The sequence below is a fragment of the Pseudophryne corroboree genome, chromosome 10, assembly GCF_028390025.1.
Source record: "Pseudophryne corroboree isolate aPseCor3 chromosome 10, aPseCor3.hap2, whole genome shotgun sequence".
Taxonomy (NCBI): Eukaryota; Metazoa; Chordata; class Amphibia; order Anura; family Myobatrachidae; genus Pseudophryne; species Pseudophryne corroboree.
The window spans coordinates 316,971,520-316,989,129 of NC_086453.1; the positions used below are offsets into that span (position 1 = coordinate 316,971,520).

General features: G+C 43.7%; 1 pseudogene; it reads right to left on the reverse strand.

The window, feature by feature from the left end:
* Positions 1–5,797: 5,797 nt before the first annotated feature.
* On the reverse strand, positions 5,798–5,917 carry LOC134967193 (5S ribosomal RNA; annotated as a pseudogene).
* Between the last annotated feature and the right edge of the window lie 11,693 nt (positions 5,918–17,610).

The following is a 17,610-nucleotide window of genomic DNA, read 5'->3' on the forward strand; positions in this document are numbered from 1 at the left end:
CCACCAGGGCAGATACGTCATGATTCTAACGTGTCAAAATTTCATCACTGTCTACATGTTGAATGTTGACATGATCAGTGCCTACATTATCACCACGTTGACACCGTCAAGGTTTACATTATGATCATGGCAACATTCTCATGTCGACCAAATGATTGTCGACATTGTGACGGACGGCATATCTTACCCAACTGTTATCTAATGTAAGATAAAAATAAAATATAGCCATAGTAACTTTATTGTTATCTGAAATCACATAATAAGTACCCAAATCAATATACTTTGTACACAGTGTCGGACTGGGGCATGAAGGGCCCAACGGGGGAATGCAATTATAATGGCCCATACTTAGGGGTGTGGCCAGCCTACAAAGGGGGTGAGGCCAGCCTCCACAGAGACTTGAAATACACAATAGTTTAGTGCAGTGTAATGCAACATATCTACCATGTATAATACAAGTGCACAGTCTGGAACCTGATCCCTAGGGGAAGGAGTGGGCCCTCAGGCAGTGGGGCCTACCTGTGGTTTCCCTGGTACCCCTGTGGGCCAGTCCGACCCTGTTTGTACATACCTCTCAAGTGCATTGCTATTGGTGGGACTGCCCAGATTCTTGGCTTCTGTGATGAACCTCCATTCGTGGTTCATGAGAAGGAAATTAGAGACATGGAAGTATTGGAGCATATGCAATATGGTCTCAGTTTGATTGCCTTTTTTTTTAAAGCGGCAATCATTTACAAGGCATGTTTTTGCGTTGTAAATGATTACCGCTTTAAAAAAAACTCTGAGATCAGCTGACATTCCACAGCTCCGACAAACTCGCATCCTATTACATACTGTACTGTATGCCCCATAATATTTATTAACCTACTCTAAAATAAGAACTACAGTGGCCCAGTGTCAGATTTTGAAATTCAGAAATTAGAAGACTAATGACTACTGTTTTTTTTTTCTCAAGGCCAGAAATAAATGAATCCTTGTTTACGATATTGGGATGACTCCTAAATTTAGTACGTTTAGAAAAATAGTCTGAAAAGTGATCAAAAATATCTTTTTACTTCAAGTCTGAAATGATGATTTAAGTTTTCAGAAGTAATTTTCATTTAAAGCAGATAGTGAAATAGAAATGGTTTCAGAACTTGGCAGGAAAGCCTGGATACCTGAATCATTTCATACTTATGAACTTACAGCTTCAAAATAGACCCTGCGAAAGCTTTAGCCTGGAACATTTATCATGATGAATTCATCTTACTACGGATGTGACATTCATGTAATATTAAATAGAAAAGTGAAGACACCAGTCTCTTCGCTGTCTACCACCTATAATGATTTTAAACTGGAATTATACGGTTTTCACGTCAAGTGTCTAAAATCTGGAAGATTTTAATTGCAGGATTTTCAGACATACTGTATGTATAAATTAGAAAACTTTATAAAAAAGTTCAGAAATCAGGGCAGAAACACTTATCTGTTCTGAGGTTTAGCAGACTGCAAATGTGCAGAAGCAAATATAGGCTTTTTGTGTATTCCCACCTGATTCTAAGGACAGATCTTTGACAGATGTTGCTTTGCATGAAGTGGGTGTTTCGGGCAAGATGCAGGGGGTGACAATGCGATCATACGGAGCTGACCAGTCCCCTACAAGTGTGTTGGGTCTGTTGCAGGAATAGGAGGGTCATCTAGCTATGCATATTGAGAAGGGAAGCCTGTTCAGACAGATCTCTTGCACCTAGTTTGGGGGCTGGTGCAAGAGGCAAGACCAATGGTGACAGTTGAGGCTGAGGCGGAGCAGCTTCCTGCTGGAAGCCACTAGGATCTTCGTACTAGACCTACAAAACTTGCATTAGCATAAAGTAGCATCACGTAAACACAGACACTTTTCAGACCCAGTCCCATATATATGTGTTTGCTTAAACACTTAGCACATGGGGGTCAATTCAACAAAATCCTATATTACACCACATGTCACTGCACAATGTATGGGTGATGTATAGTGTGCATATTACCCAAACATATCGTAGACCATTTCCAATGCACGCTGTGATAGGGCAATGATAAATGCAATAATTGGTATCACAGCAGCACATCACCTGTATTACCTCCACATCACATTTAATTGAGTCACCTCCAAATAGTCCACTTGTCTTTGCCATATAACCAGGTTATGAATGTATTACATTATAGTTAGTGTATTGGGGGCCTAATTCAGACCTGATCGTAGCAGCAAATTTGTTAGCAGATGGGCAAGACCATGGCCCTCATTCCGAGTTGTTCGCTCGCAAGCTGCTTTTAGCAGCTTTGCACACGCTAAGTCGCCGCCTACTGGGAGTGAATCTTAGCATAGTAGATTTGCGAACGAAAGATTAGCAGATTTGCGAATAGACAGTTCTTAGCAATTTCTGAGTAGCTCGAGACTTACTCTGCCACTGCGATCAGTACAGTCAGTTTCGTTCCTGGTTTGACGTCACAAACACACCCAGCGTTCGCACAGACACTCCCCCGTTTCTTCAGACACTCCCGCGTTTTTCCCAGAAACGGCAGCGTTTTTTCGCACACACCCATAAAACGGCCAGTTTCCGCCCGAAACACCCACTTCCTGTCAATCACACTACGATCACCAGAACGATGAAAAAACCTTGTAGTGCCGTGAGTAAAATACCTAACTTAATAGCAAATTTACTTGGCGCAGTCGCACTGCGGACATTGCGCATGCGCATTAGCGACTAATCGCTCCATTGCGGAAAAAAAATAACGAGCGATCAACTCGGAATGACCACCCATGTGCACTGCAGGGATGAAACAGATATAACATGTGCAGAGAGAGTTAGATTTGGGTGGGGTGTGTTCAAACTGAAATCTAAATTGCAGTGTAAAAATAAAGCAGCCAGTATTTACCCTGCACAGAAACATAATAACCCACCCAAATCTAAATCTCTCTGAAAATGTTATATCTGCCCTCCCCCCGCAGTGCACATGGATTTGTCGATCTGCTAATAAATTTGCTGCTATGATCCAGGGGCAAATGCAGAATTTGCAAGGGGGGGGGGGAGGGGGTTCCGGATATGTAGTATATATATATATATATATATATATATCATGATGGGGCACTCCTTGACTGTGGTAACTGTATAAGGTTCTTTCTTTCAACATTTTGGGATTGTACCAGTTTTACAATCCCGAAACATTTAAAGCATAAAGCACTTAAGCACCTTTTTAAGTTACTACAGTCTCGGAGTGCAGCCATCGCATATATATATATATATATATATATAGCAGTTTACCCCGGCACTCCAGACTCACAAATAGCTGGCTCTGGTGCCCTTCTTACAGGCAATCAGCCTGCATAGACAGGTGCTCCATGGGATAGGCAGCACTCAGAGACTGACAAACAACTGTTTAGTGCATATTGGGTGTGGTATTTAATGCGTGACGTTTTGCGGTAACATTCCCCTTCCTCAGACAACATATCAAGCAAACAAAGGCATCAAAATGCACTTTGGTCCTCATTCCGAGTTGATCGCTCGCTAGCTGCTTTTAGCAGCAGTGCAAACGCTAGGCTGCCGCCCTCTGGGAGTGTATCTTAGCTTAGCAGAAGTGCGACTGAAAGGTTAGCAGAACAGTGCTGACATTTTTTCAAGCAGTTTCTGAGTAGCTGCAGACTTACTCCTACCTCACTTCAGACTATTTAGTTCCTGTTTTGATGTCACAAACACGCCCTGCGTCCGGCCAGCCACTCCTCCGTTTCCCCAGGCATGCCTGCGTTTTTACCTGACACGCCTGCGATTTTTAGCACACTCCCGGAAAACGGTCAGTTACCTCCCAGAAACGCCCCATTCCTGTCAATCACTCACGATCAACAGAGCGACTGAAAAGAGTCGCTCGGCCTTGTGTAAAACGGCATAGTTTTTTGTGAAAGTACGTCGCGCGTGCGCACTACGCCCCATACGCATGCGCAGAAATGCTGATTTTTAGCCTGATTGCTGCGCTGCGAACAACGGTAGCTAGCGATCAACTCGGAATGACCACCTTTGTTTGTTTGATATGGAGCACATATATATATATATATATATATATATATATGTGTGAAAAGGAGGAAGCTGAGCAGCGCCAAATAACGATAACTATTTGTACTAGTATATGGACCAGAATTACTAAAAAACACTCCTAAAATGGACACTCCCTTCGATATATTAAGGGCGTCAGCTCATGTCTTAAGTAAAAAACACTGGTAAGGTGTTTTACAAATAATCTCGGAAATGGTGGATAAAGTAATTTAGAGCGACCAATGGTGTCAATTAATATTAAAATAGGAGGTTACTGTTTATTTTTTTTTTAATCATAATAGAATTTGCACCAATAAAAGATACAAAGCAAAACCACAAAAAAGTATTAAAATATTAAAAAATAGATGATCAGAGAATTTTTTTTTTTCAATATAAAAATATATCACCAACATGTATAAAAATTTGTTAAAAAAATAAATAAATACGGTATAACATATGAGGACTCAATTTAGAAGCAATATATAGTATCGATTGATAAGACCAACTTTAGGTAAAAAAACAATATCTTAACTTAAGAGAAGGTAGGTATCCCCAACGCGTTTCGTCCTGTCTGGACTTCCTCATGGGGTATTGAGCAAGTGGGACAGCACAGGTATATATACACATGTTAATGAGGAAGTGATCTCTACATCACTTCCTGTCAATTAGGAGCACCAAAAAATAACATATTTAAATACTTCTTAAAAGTAGGCTATGTCATGTTCATTCTACTGCTTAGATTGTGCTAAGCAAAATCGCTATTATTTAGGTCTGATTTGAGCTCAGGGAAGCCTTAAAAAGCTCCCTGAGCGTTATTAATCCGGACTTCCTGTCCGGACAGTGGGTAACATCACGTCCGCCCCACTTCCGGCATCATGATCACTGCACTGCGCACGCGCCGGGTACGGACATCCCGGACCCTCGGCGCATGCGTCCGCGAGTGGTGTCCGGATCTTAACACAGTCACCGTGTTTTTGGTCCATTGCGCATGCGCCGGGTACGGACATCCCGAGCCCACAGCGCATGCGCCCGCGAGCCGTGTTAAATGTTCAATACGAGGCCAGCATGGGATTCAAAAGATTCCTGAGTGTCTGCAACTTCTCCTCCAGGACTGATAACATTAATAAGAGGAAGTTCAATGTATGGTTATGTTCATCTCCATTCGTTAGATGATATCAAGTGGTTGGCATCCATTTTCTTAGAGCATAATACTTGCAGACACTTGCTGCACACAGTCCCAGTGGCCATCTTAGGTGGGACAATTCTCAATGATAAATACATGAAAAAAAGAAAAACATGATGAAGATAGGAGCAGGATCATAAACAACTTTCTGATGCAAAAAATTACCTCACATCATTATAATTTCATAGAGGATATTCCCTTTGAACAGATGGTGTCTAGTATATAAATAGCTTTAGACCCATAAGCATAAAATATAGGCTGAACCTAGATAAATATGAATGTAAAGTGTAAAATTATCAGAAATTCATTCTAAATATATAAAAACATTTTTTTTAAAAATGCAGAATTTCTTTTACATGAGCAATAGTGAAGACAAAAATATGAAAAACAGAGGGTCTGGAGAATAATAGCAAAAAGAATATAACGAAGTTATTTTAAAAGAGGGGGGTTTGAAAATTACCAGGAACTGAGTTCCTTTATTGCAGTATGTGTTCAAAGCTCATTTGCATAACACCCAAGCCACCAGAAGCCCCTCTTGGGGAAGACATAGTAACACTCTCACATCCCATATTCCAGCCTACAGCACCCGGTCTTCCATGATGGTTCCCCATCTATGTACTGGCCGGGCCCAAACACTGCTTGGCTTCCAAGTTCGGCCGGAATTGGGCATTTCAAGTGTGGTATGGCTGTAATAGTGGTATAATATATGGGTCTGCAAGGTGCGACGGCGAGCAACAAAGAGTAGGTCATTCTGGTGAGATGGTTAAACGTGCAATGTGCTTACGTCATAAAAACGGGGCTATTTCATAGCCTTTGTTGAGGCCCTCAGGATGCAGAGTGTTCAGTTCAAAAATCCAATACATCTCCCTCTTGGATAGGAGGTTGCCAAGGTCTCCACCTCTCTCGCCCAATGAGACAAGTTCGATGCCTTTAAAAGTCCGTTCCTCAGGGTCTGAATTGTGGCACATGTGGAAATGTTTAGAGACCGCGTGGGATAGTACCTTGTTTTTGATATTCCTAACATGCTCCTGGATGCGGATCTTCAGGGGTCTCTTGGTTGTATATATATAAACAGGCGACGGCGCGGCACTCCAGGCTTGAGGAAGAAAACAACAGGCGACAACCAAGTCTGCAACAATGTTTCAATCTTAATAGATTTTCATCAGGTTACAATCAAACTGTTAAAACATCCTACCTTATATCCCCCACCAACACCATGTGAGTGTGACGTCTGCGCCGGCGTTCCACCCGTGCCGCCGCGGTCTGATGCCGTCAATACGCATCCAACCGCCAGTCACCACGGGAGTCCCCGGCCGCAGCGCCGCTCGATGACGTCATCGCGCACAGGCGCGACGCGCGTCCCCATCACCATAACAACCGGACAGTGATATACAAACTGTTTAAAAAAGAGAAACACAAATAGTACACATACGTCTATAAGAATGACATCATGACAGGATCCATATCCATATATATGAAACAAGTATGCACCGATAGTGGCAAGAAATATATTATTAGGGATCACCTTACTTGTAACAGTAGTTATGTTGTATATCAGATTATTTGTCCCTGCGGACTTTCATATATTGGTAAGACCCAACGGAAATTCAAGGAGCGGATGGCGGTACATCGTTCCAGCATTAAATTAGCGCTAGAGAGCGGTGGTCGCGAGACATTTTTTAGAGGCACGCCATACTCTAGCTGGCCTCAGTTATCGTATGATCGACCATGTCCCAGCATCTAAGAGAGGCGGGGATAGAGGGGCACTGTTGTTAAAAAAGGAAACAGAGTGGATTATCCGTTTGGGTGTTATGACACCCAAGGGGCTTAATGATAAACTCAACTTAGGTGCAATGTTGTAATTATTTAAATTTAGCGAAGATATCTTTTTCTTTTTTTCTTTTGTTTGATAAGTTTAATGCCCTATGGGTTATCACATAAGGATTAAGTTCTTTATGATTGTTACTTACAATATACAATGTGGTATTATTCCCTTTTGTTGGACCAATCGGTGCATACTTGTTTCATATATATGGATATGGATCCTATCATGATGTCATTCTTATAGACGTATGTGTACTATTTGTGTTTCTCTTTTTTAAACAGTTTGCATATCACTGTCCGGTTGTTATGGTGATGGGGACGCGCGTTGCGCCTGTGCGCGATGACGTCCTCGAGCGGCGCTGCGGCCGGGGACTCCCGTGGTGACTGGCGGACGGATGCGTATTAACGGCATCAGACCGCGGCGGCACGGGTGGGACGCCGGCGCAGACGTCACACTCACATGGTGTTGGTGGGGGATATAAGGTAGGATGTTTTAACAGTTTGATTGTAACCTGATGAAAATCTATTAAGATTAAAACATTGTTGCAGACTTGGTTGTCGCCTGTTGTTTTCTTCCTCAAGCCTGGAGTGCCGCGCCGTCGCCTGTTTGTATCCTATCTTTTGCGAGGGCACCGGGTGAAGGTAACCCATATACAGGAGTGCCGGACTTATTGCTCTTTTATGCATATATATATATATATATATATATATATATATATATATATATACAGTCAAAGAAATTAGGTGGCACTCACAGACTTGTAATCAACGTGAATACTCCGCAAGGAGATTTATTGTGCAAAACAGGTAACGTTTCGGGGACGTGTCCCCTTCCTCAGACAACCAAAACATAATACATGCATTGTATAAATAGTATCTAGTGACCCCACTTACCCCCTTCATCATGACTCCCAGCTGCGTGGACCACGGCTTGCCTCGGCGTCTCCCGTCCCGCACTTCCGGTTTCGGCGTCACCGCTCAGCCGGAAGTGACGCAAGCGGGCTTCGCCGGTCACCATGGAGACGCACCGGGAGCCCTGGTAATACAAAAACAACACAAAGCACAAATACTTAATTGCGGTGAGAGACTGACACATAATAAAACAGCGCTCGATCAGAGCTAGAGTGTCAGAAAAACAAATAACAAATAAAATCACTTATTAAAACACAAACATTTAAAAGCGAGAATGGTGTTAAAAAAAGTGTTTATAACAGTAAAAGGTGACAAATGAAGCAGGTGCTATACAATCTTAACTCCGGTACTCTTTTCTTCTAAAATATCTGCCTGGGTGGCAAAAAACTAGAATGGCTCCTAATCTACAGGGCGGTGTACAAATGTAATTATGTATGGTCCTAGGTAGGATTACCCCACAGAAAAGGACTCTGTCACTGGATGGCCATACTCCTTCACCGTGGTGGGTATCCTTATTACCCCCAAGTTTACCCCACAATTGATTGCCACAAGCTTTAGACTCACAACAGTATGGATTAATTCATAGGAAATTAATTAGTCCAAGGGACTCATTTAGCCCTTTGGGGGCTAAGCAATCCAGGCGGAAAATCCACCTGGATTCCAACTGCAACAATCTCTTTCCTCTGTCACCACCTCTTAGAGAAGCTGGAACCTGATCGATGGCCCTATATCTCAGACTCGCCAGTGAGTGGTGCTTTATGGCAAAGTGTCTTGCCACCGGTTGGTCGCTAGTCCCTGAAGCCAGGGCTGCCCGTATGGCTGACCTGTGTTGAGTTAGCCTGACTTTTAATTGGCACTCCGTTTTGCCCACATAATAGAGTCCACATGGGCACACTATTATGTAAATGACAAAACGGGACGTGCAGGTGAGTGGCCACCCGATCTTCAATCTCTGGCCGGTGTGTGGATGGGGAAAAGACTCTCCCACTAAGAAAAATGAACACGTCGTGCACCCCAGGCATTTAAAGCATCCATTTTTCTTGCTCAAAAAATGCCTGGGTGCATTCTTGGCGTCAAAACCTGTAATATCGGTCTTGACCACCAAGTCTTTCAGGTTTTTGCCCCTGGAGAAACTTGCCAACAGTTTACTCTTATGAAAGCATTTTAACTCTGGGTCCGTAGTGACCATCCGCCACATGTTCCTAACTTGTTTGACCAAGGTCGGGCTGTTGGCATTGTACTCGGTTACCCATGGAATGGTTTCTCTGGGCAGTGTTTTATTGCGATGTTTGGCCTGTTTTTGAAAGTTGGCCAATGCCCTGTCTCGTGCTTTCTTAAGCTCAGTTATAGCGTAACCTCGCTCACTAAATTTAGTTATCATCTCCTCAAGCTGCATCTCACATATGTTAGGATCTGTATTATTTCTGCAGACTCTGAGGAGTTGTGAGTAGGGTAAACTGCGGATCATCGCTTTGGGATGGGAGCTTTCGGCCCGGAGCACTGTATTCCGGTCCGTGGGTTTTTTGTACCGGGATGTCACAACCTTTCCCTCGACAAGCTGAATCCGGACATCAAGATAACAGATGTCTGTCTTACTTGATGTCCAAGTTAATTTGATGGGACTATTCGTGTCATTATGTTTCAAAATAATATCGATGAGTTTTTGTATATCATCATTCCATAAGACCAGGAGGTCATCGATATAGCGGAAATACAGGGAGATTTTACTTGAGATGTTAGTGTCTATGAAAAAAAGGTCCCGTTCCACCTCCCACATGAAACTATTGGCAAATGCTGGGGCCACCGGTGACCCCATCGAGCAGCCCTGGAGTTGCCTGTAAAACTTCCCATTGAACAAAAAGAAATTGTGTGTCAATGTGAAAGTCAGCAATTCAATAAACAGATCAATATCAGGACCCGAATAGAGGCTATTGCCCGTGATCAGCCGTCTAACTGCCTCCAACCCCTCCTCATGGGGGATACATGTATAGAGGCTGGTCACGTCCAATGTGACCATGCTTGTTTCACTGGGAACCTGTCCCAAGCCTACTAGTCTCTCTAACAACATGTTCGTGTCCTTCAGATACGTAAAAGTGGCCTGGACACAAGGCTGCAAGAACGTGTCTAAATACACCGCCACTGGTTCGCACAGAGACCCCCGGGCCGAGATGATGGGTCTCCCCGGTGGCCTCTGTGCGTCCTTGTGGACTTTCGGCAAAGTGTAAAATATTGGCACAACCGGACATTTAGTGGTTAATTTGTCACATATTACCTGTGTTATCAACCCCTCTTCCACCGCTCTTTTTAGAATAGTATCGAGCTTTTGTTTAAACACCGGTGTGGGGTCACGGTCAAGTTGACAATATGTTTTGCTGTCACTAAGCAGCCTATCACATTCTGCAACGTATAGTGTTGTGTCCTGAATGACGACTGAGCCACCCTTATCGGCGGCCCTGATCACAATATCAGTCCTCTGTTGCAGATTTTTCAATGCTTGCCGTTCATCTCTGGGTAGATTGTGTTTCACTGTTGGTGCTCCAGTTCCCGCGATGCCATCCATTAGTCTGTGGAAGGTTTTCAAAGTCGCATTATTTGACTGTGGGTCAAATCTGGAGCGAATGCCCAGTTTGGAGATACGGCTAGGTAGTGTCGGTTCAGGATTTACCGTCGGGTATTTGAAGAAATGTTCCTTAATCTTTAAAGAACGTGCCAATTTAAATGATTCCACCTTCCAGTTGAATGGATTCATGTAGTTGGTAGGGATAAATGTGAGTCCTTTGCTGAGCAGTCTTTGTTCAGGGTCTTGAAGGGTATGTGAGGGCAAGTTTTCCGAAAATATTTGGTTTCACGCACTGCTGCGGTAGATAAGCTCGTTGAACCAGCCCATGGCACCCTCCAATAAGACCTCCTCCCTCGGAAGTTCACTTTGGTTTTATCCACTTTTAACACCGACTTGCACGGTGTCGACACGTTGGTGAGAAGCACATTCACAATCAGGTGCAGCACCGGGACCGGCATAAGAACCCAGAATGGCGACATCGGAAGGTGAGGGAGATTTCACGTCATTTTTATTAGAATGTGACAACTACGAGACGCTCAGCTTCTCAGACATAGATGCTGAGAAGATTCTACATAAAGACAGGGCACTGTCTGATGATTATACGGAATCTAGTACTGAGGTCTATCGTGAACTGTTTAAATTAAAGAAAAGAGAGTTGGATTTCCTCTATCATAGCCGCACCTTGTCCGACTACTACAGGGCAAAACACATACCCCGTGGCTTTCGGGTCCATAATATTCCAACCATTGGCCGGTACAATACCACCTTCTGCAAGCGCTGGATTTCAATCCTCAATAAATGCTCCATGGACCTCATGTTACTGGTCATAGAGGAGTCCACGAGGGAGCTAAAAGTAACAACTGATAAAATCAGCGCATTTGAAACCGAACATCTGACCACCATGACTGCAGACAAGTCCATTGATTGGGTCTCTAAACTAAAGGCCCAACTTGACGAATATAAAAACAACCTGGTTAAATATAAGAAAGAGAAACACAAAAAGGTGGTTACCGATTATGCCCAGCATCGAGTATATGCCTGGCTGGGGCAGAGTACTCAAACCCGAGGACGGGGCCGAGGAGCTGGTAATTTGAGACGACCACAACGGGTACGTTTCTCAAGTACCTCTACCAGTGATAATGATGAAGGGGGAGCAACAGGTTATGAAGCCAGAAAACCCGTGACCCCTTTAGGGGCCAATACCCGGGCAGTGGCCTCCTCCCGGGGAAGACCAAAACAAGACGGGGAGGCCAAACGAGGAGGCAGAGTGGGAAGACCACCCAAGAACAAAGCCACCTAATTTTTAATCTGTCCTCACATACCCTTCAAGACCCTGAACAAAGACTGCTCAGCAAAGGACTCACATTTATCCCTACCAACTACATGAATCCATTCAACTGGAAGGTGGAATCATTTAAATTGGCACGTTCTTTAAAGATTAAGGAACATTTCTTCAAATACCCGACGGTAAATCCTGAACCGACACTACCTAGCCGTATCTCCAAACTGGGCATTCGCTCCAGATTTGACCCACAGTCAAATAATGCGACTTTGAAAACCTTCCACAGACTAATGGATGGCATCGCGGGAACTGGAGCACCAACAGTGAAACACAATCTACCCAGAGATGAACGGCAAGCATTGAAAAATCTGCAACAGAGGACTGATATTGTGATCAGGGCCGCCGATAAGGGTGGCTCAGTCGTCATTCAGGACACAACACTATACGTTGCAGAATGTGATAGGCTGCTTAGTGACAGCAAAACATATTGTCAACTTGACCGTGACCCCACACCGGTGTTTAAACAAAAGCTCGATACTATTCTAAAAAGAGCGGTGGAAGAGGGGTTGATAACACAGGTAATATGTGACAAATTAACCACTAAATGTCCGGTTGTGCCAATATTTTACACTTTGCCGAAAGTCCACAAGGACGCACAGAGGCCACCGGGGAGACCCATCATCTCGGCCCGGGGGTCTCTGTGCGAACCAGTGGCGGTGTATTTAGACACGTTCTTGCAGCCTTGTGTCCAGGCCACTTTTACGTATCTGAAGGACACGAACATGTTGTTAGAGAGACTAGTAGGCTTGGGACAGGTTCCCAGTGAAACAAGCATGGTCACATTGGACGTGGCCAGCCTCTATACATGTATCCCCCATGAGGAGGGGTTGGAGGCAGTTAGACGGCTGATCACGGGCAATAGCCTCTATTCGGGTCCTGATATTGATCTGTTTATTGAATTGCTGACTTTCACATTGACACACAATTTCTTTTTGTTCAATGGGAAGTTTTACAGGCAACTCCAGGGCTGCTCGATGGGGTCACCGGTGGCCCCAGCATTTGCCAATAGTTTCATGTGGGAGGTGGAACGGGACCTTTTTTTCATAGACACTAACATCTCAAGTAAAATCTCCCTGTATTTCCGCTATATCGATGACCTCCTGGTCTTATGGAATGATGATATACAAAAACTCATCGATATTATTTTGAAACATAATGACACGAATAGTCCCATCAAATTAACTTGGACATCAAGTAAGACAGACATCTGTTATCTTGATGTCCGGATTCAGCTTGTCGAGGGAAAGGTTGTGACATCCCTGTACAAAAAACCCACGGACCGGAATACAGTGCTCCGGGCCGAAAGCTCCCATCCCAAAGCGATGATCCGCAGTTTACCCTACTCACAACTCCTCAGAGTCTGCAGAAATAATACAGATCCTAACATACGTGAGATGCAGCTTGAGGAGATGATAACTAAATTTAGTGAGCGAGGTTACGCTATAACTGAGCTTAAGAAAGCACGAGACAGGGCATTGGCCAACTTTCAAAAACAGGCCAAACATCGCAATAAAACACTGCCCAGAGAAACCATTCCATGGGTAACCGAGTACAATGCCAACAGCCCGACCTTGGTCAAACAAGTTAGGAACATGTGGCGGATGGTCACTACGGACCCAGAGTTAAAATGCTTTCATAAGAGTAAACTGTTGGCAAGTTTCTCCAGGGGCAAAAACCTGAAAGACTTGGTGGTCAAGACCGATATTACAGGTTTTGACGCCAAGAATGCACCCAGGCATTTTTTGAGCAAGAAAAATGGATGCTTTAAATGCCTGGGGTGCACGACGTGTTCATTTTTCTTAGTGGGAGAGTCTTTTCCCCATCCACACACCGGCCAGAGATTGAAGATCGGGTGGCCACTCACCTGCACGTCCCGTTTTGTCATTTACATAATAGTGTGCCCATGTGGACTCTATTATGTGGGCAAAACGGAGTGCCAATTAAAAGTCAGGCTAACTCAACACAGGTCAGCCATACGGGCAGCCCTGGCTTCAGGGACTAGCGACCAACCGGTGGCAAGACACTTTGCCATAAAGCACCACTCACTGGCGAGTCTGAGATATAGGGCCATCGATCAGGTTCCAGCTTCTCTAAGAGGTGGTGACAGAGGAAAGAGATTGTTGCAGTTGGAATCCAGGTGGATTTTCCGCCTGGATTGCTTAGCCCCCAAAGGGCTAAATGAGTCCCTTGGACTAATTAATTTCCTATGAATTAATCCATACTGTTGTGAGTCTAAAGCTTGTGGCAATCAATTGTGGGGTAAACTTGGGGGTAATAAGGATACCCACCACGGTGAAGGAGTATGGCCATCCAGTGACAGAGTCCTTTTCTGTGGGGTAATCCTACCTAGGACCATACATAATTACATTTGTACACCGCCCTGTAGATTAGGAGCCATTCTAGTTTTTTGCCACCCAGGCAGATATTTTAGAAGAAAAGAGTACCGGAGTTAAGATTGTATAGCACCTGCTTCATTTGTCACCTTTTACTGTTATAAACACTTTTTTTAACACCATTCTCGCTTTTAAATGTTTGTGTTTTAATAAGTGATTTTATTTGTTATTTGTTTTTCTGACACTCTAGCTCTGATCGAGCGCTGTTTTATTATGTGTCAGTCTCTCACCGCAATTAAGTATTTGTGCTTTGTGTTGTTTTTGTATTACCAGGGCTCCCGGTGCGTCTCCATGGTGACCGGCGAAGCCCGCTTGCGTCACTTCCGGCTGAGCGGTGACGCCGAAACCGGAAGTGCAGGACGGGAGACGCCGAGGCAAGCCGTGGTCCACGCAGCTGGGAGTCATGATGAAGGGGGTAAGTGGGGTCACTAGATACTATTTATACAATGCATGTATTATGTTTTGGTTGTCTGAGGAAGGGGACACGTCCCCGAAACGTTACCTGTTTTGCACAATAAATCTCCTTGCGGAGTATTCACGTTGATTACAAGTCTGTGAGTGCCACCTAATTTCTTTGACTGCATATCGGTGGGCCTGTTGGTCCACAAGGAAGGGCACCACAGCCAGCTATTTCTGAGGAGTGACGGGGCAAGTTTTCCGAATATATATATATATATATATATATATATATAAAACATCTCTGGAAAGCACCAACCACCTGAAAATAGAATGAATGTACACGTATACATATGAATATATATATATATATATATATACACACACACACACACACACACACACACACACACACACACACACACACACACACACACACATGCACACACCCAATATACATACTGTACATGCAATAGATCTTCTGCACTTGAAGCTGCTAGATTCGCTCCTCTGGCTTATACATACACTACAGCTGCATGGTTTAGTGAAGTCGAGTGCCTGCCGCTCCGGAGTCCAGTTCAGCGCGGTATGGCCGCCACCCCACCGCACGCCTGCCTGCATCTCTGGACGTCCCTCTCACTGCCAGCCGCTTGCCGCCGCTGCAGAGTTTCTGTATCCTGCTCCTCTCAGCCGTCTAACTCAATGCCGCCTGCAGCTCTCCCATGCTATCTCCTGTGCTTTGCAAAGCACAGAGAGATGTCCCGAGCACAGCTACTTCTGTTACTATAGAGACGGAGACAGAACTGTCTCCGTCTCAGAGAAGAATTAAAAAAAAGACTTGGCCTGTCAAGGGGGGCTTCCAGGTACTCGGAAACCCCCCCTGCATGCGCCACTACGATCAGGTCTGAATTAGGCCCTCGATTACTAGAAAGTTAATCTCCGGTGCTGAGAGCTAGAGACTGAACATAGTAAATAACAAATATAGCACTAATGATAGTGGATTTAATTACTCAAATAATAACTCTGGAAATATTCAAAACTAGGTTATATTGTGGGCTTACATCCTGATAAGTATAGTTTAGAACAATGCATGTCCTCATTAATTATCCTAACAGCAAGATACAGGTTGAGTCTCTCATAGCCATTATTTTAAAGAATGAAATATTCCAAAGACTGAATATTTCAAGCTGACATATCACATGACACTGGCATCATGTGATGGGTCAGACAGTATTTCCAAGATGGCCCTCATACATATTACTCTGTTGGGCCTCCAAGCTGTCCAGTGCTCATCTGGTACTCCTCGCCTGGCCCTCTGCAAATCTCCATGCAGCAGTCACGACCATGTTTGTTCCCTGCAGCTTCCAGGTGAGTTCCTTCATCTACCCCGACAGGTGACAGATCCAGCTCTGCCTCCTTGAACTTCATCTTAAAAGGATCACTAGCATCTTAAAGGGATCCCAACATCCAAAATGTAGCACATCTACAATCAGATCTGAATCACCCCCTCAGATCACGCTTGTACACTGGGCAAGATCAGCAGTGATTCCAATGTTATGGACTGTGGGGGGAGCTGATTTTCGAATCTGCTGCCAACACACCCGAGCAATGCTGAATTGCTCTGGTAGTTCCACCTCCACAATTTATGGCAATTAAGATAATAAAGTATCGGGAGCCAATAGGTGCCCAATAATGAATAGGCCATGTGACTATTAAACTCAGTTTATCCTTTGGCTATGTGAAAACTAATGTTTACTACAAACAATAATGACAGTTATTTAATCTTTATTATTAGATAATTTACAGTAAAAAAATAATACTTGTGATCTTTTATTACTTCTCAAAAATTCTGACTTCTACAGTATTGGGAACTTGCGAGCTAAATGACATACACACATCATATTTTTATTCTGATGGATTCTCAATTGTATCATAAATATTTATCACACAGTATTATACAGTGCTTATTTTACATACAAGATTTAGATTGATTATATTGTCTTTGATGTAATTAGTTCTCCAAATGGATATATGAACATTTGCTGTAATCTGGAACAATCACTCGCGGAGTTCAGGATGCTAAATCAATTAAGATCACCATTTTAAGTACAGCAAGACTTTTGTAATAGTGTAGGTGAGTTTCGTGACAATTTTGCAAAGCTGTTCTGCAGCTATTATATGTAAACCATAGGTGTTTTTCAACCACAAGTAGCTATTATCGCTGACACAAAATGTGTCAATTCAAATAAAGATATATCGTAGCAAAATTGCTTAAGTGTTGCCAGAAAATGTTACTGTTCCTCTCTGCAGTTTCCTTGTAGAATGGTAGCGTATTGTTGTGTAATGTTCTGTATCATAAATAAATACGTCTATCTTTCTAGTGACATCACATAAATCCCTATATCAGTCAGTAGTGTTTAGTACTTGCAACACACATCTGCCTTGTATAAATAAAATGTGCTAATTGATGCAAAGACCTATCACTGACACTTATTAATAGTCTATTCTGTGTATATCATGGCTTCAGCAATATCACTGTATAACTTTAGGTATATCCAGTGATGCAAGTACGGATTATAATTACTAAATTAGTAGCCATAAGCCTTTCTGCAGGTGGAACACTGTTTGTTCCATTTCCGTGTCTGATGTGAAAATGGAACAAACTACAGGAGGGAGAAAGGAGGCAGCAAAGCAGGTGGCTGCATTACAAAAAATATATTTTTGCAGCTGCAGTGGCATGAAGTTATGACGTTGCACCACTGTACACTGAAGAGGAGCCAAGCCACCCACAAAGGCAGAGCAGCACAGCATTCCCTTGTTATGTCGCACAAGGTAAGTATGGGCTGGGGAGACATGAGTCAGGGTTGGGAGGGGGGCTGGTAAGGATGATGGAGGCGCAGCTGAGAGACACAGAAGGGATGGCTGACACAGGGGGACGGTGAAAGGCTGAGAGACAAAGA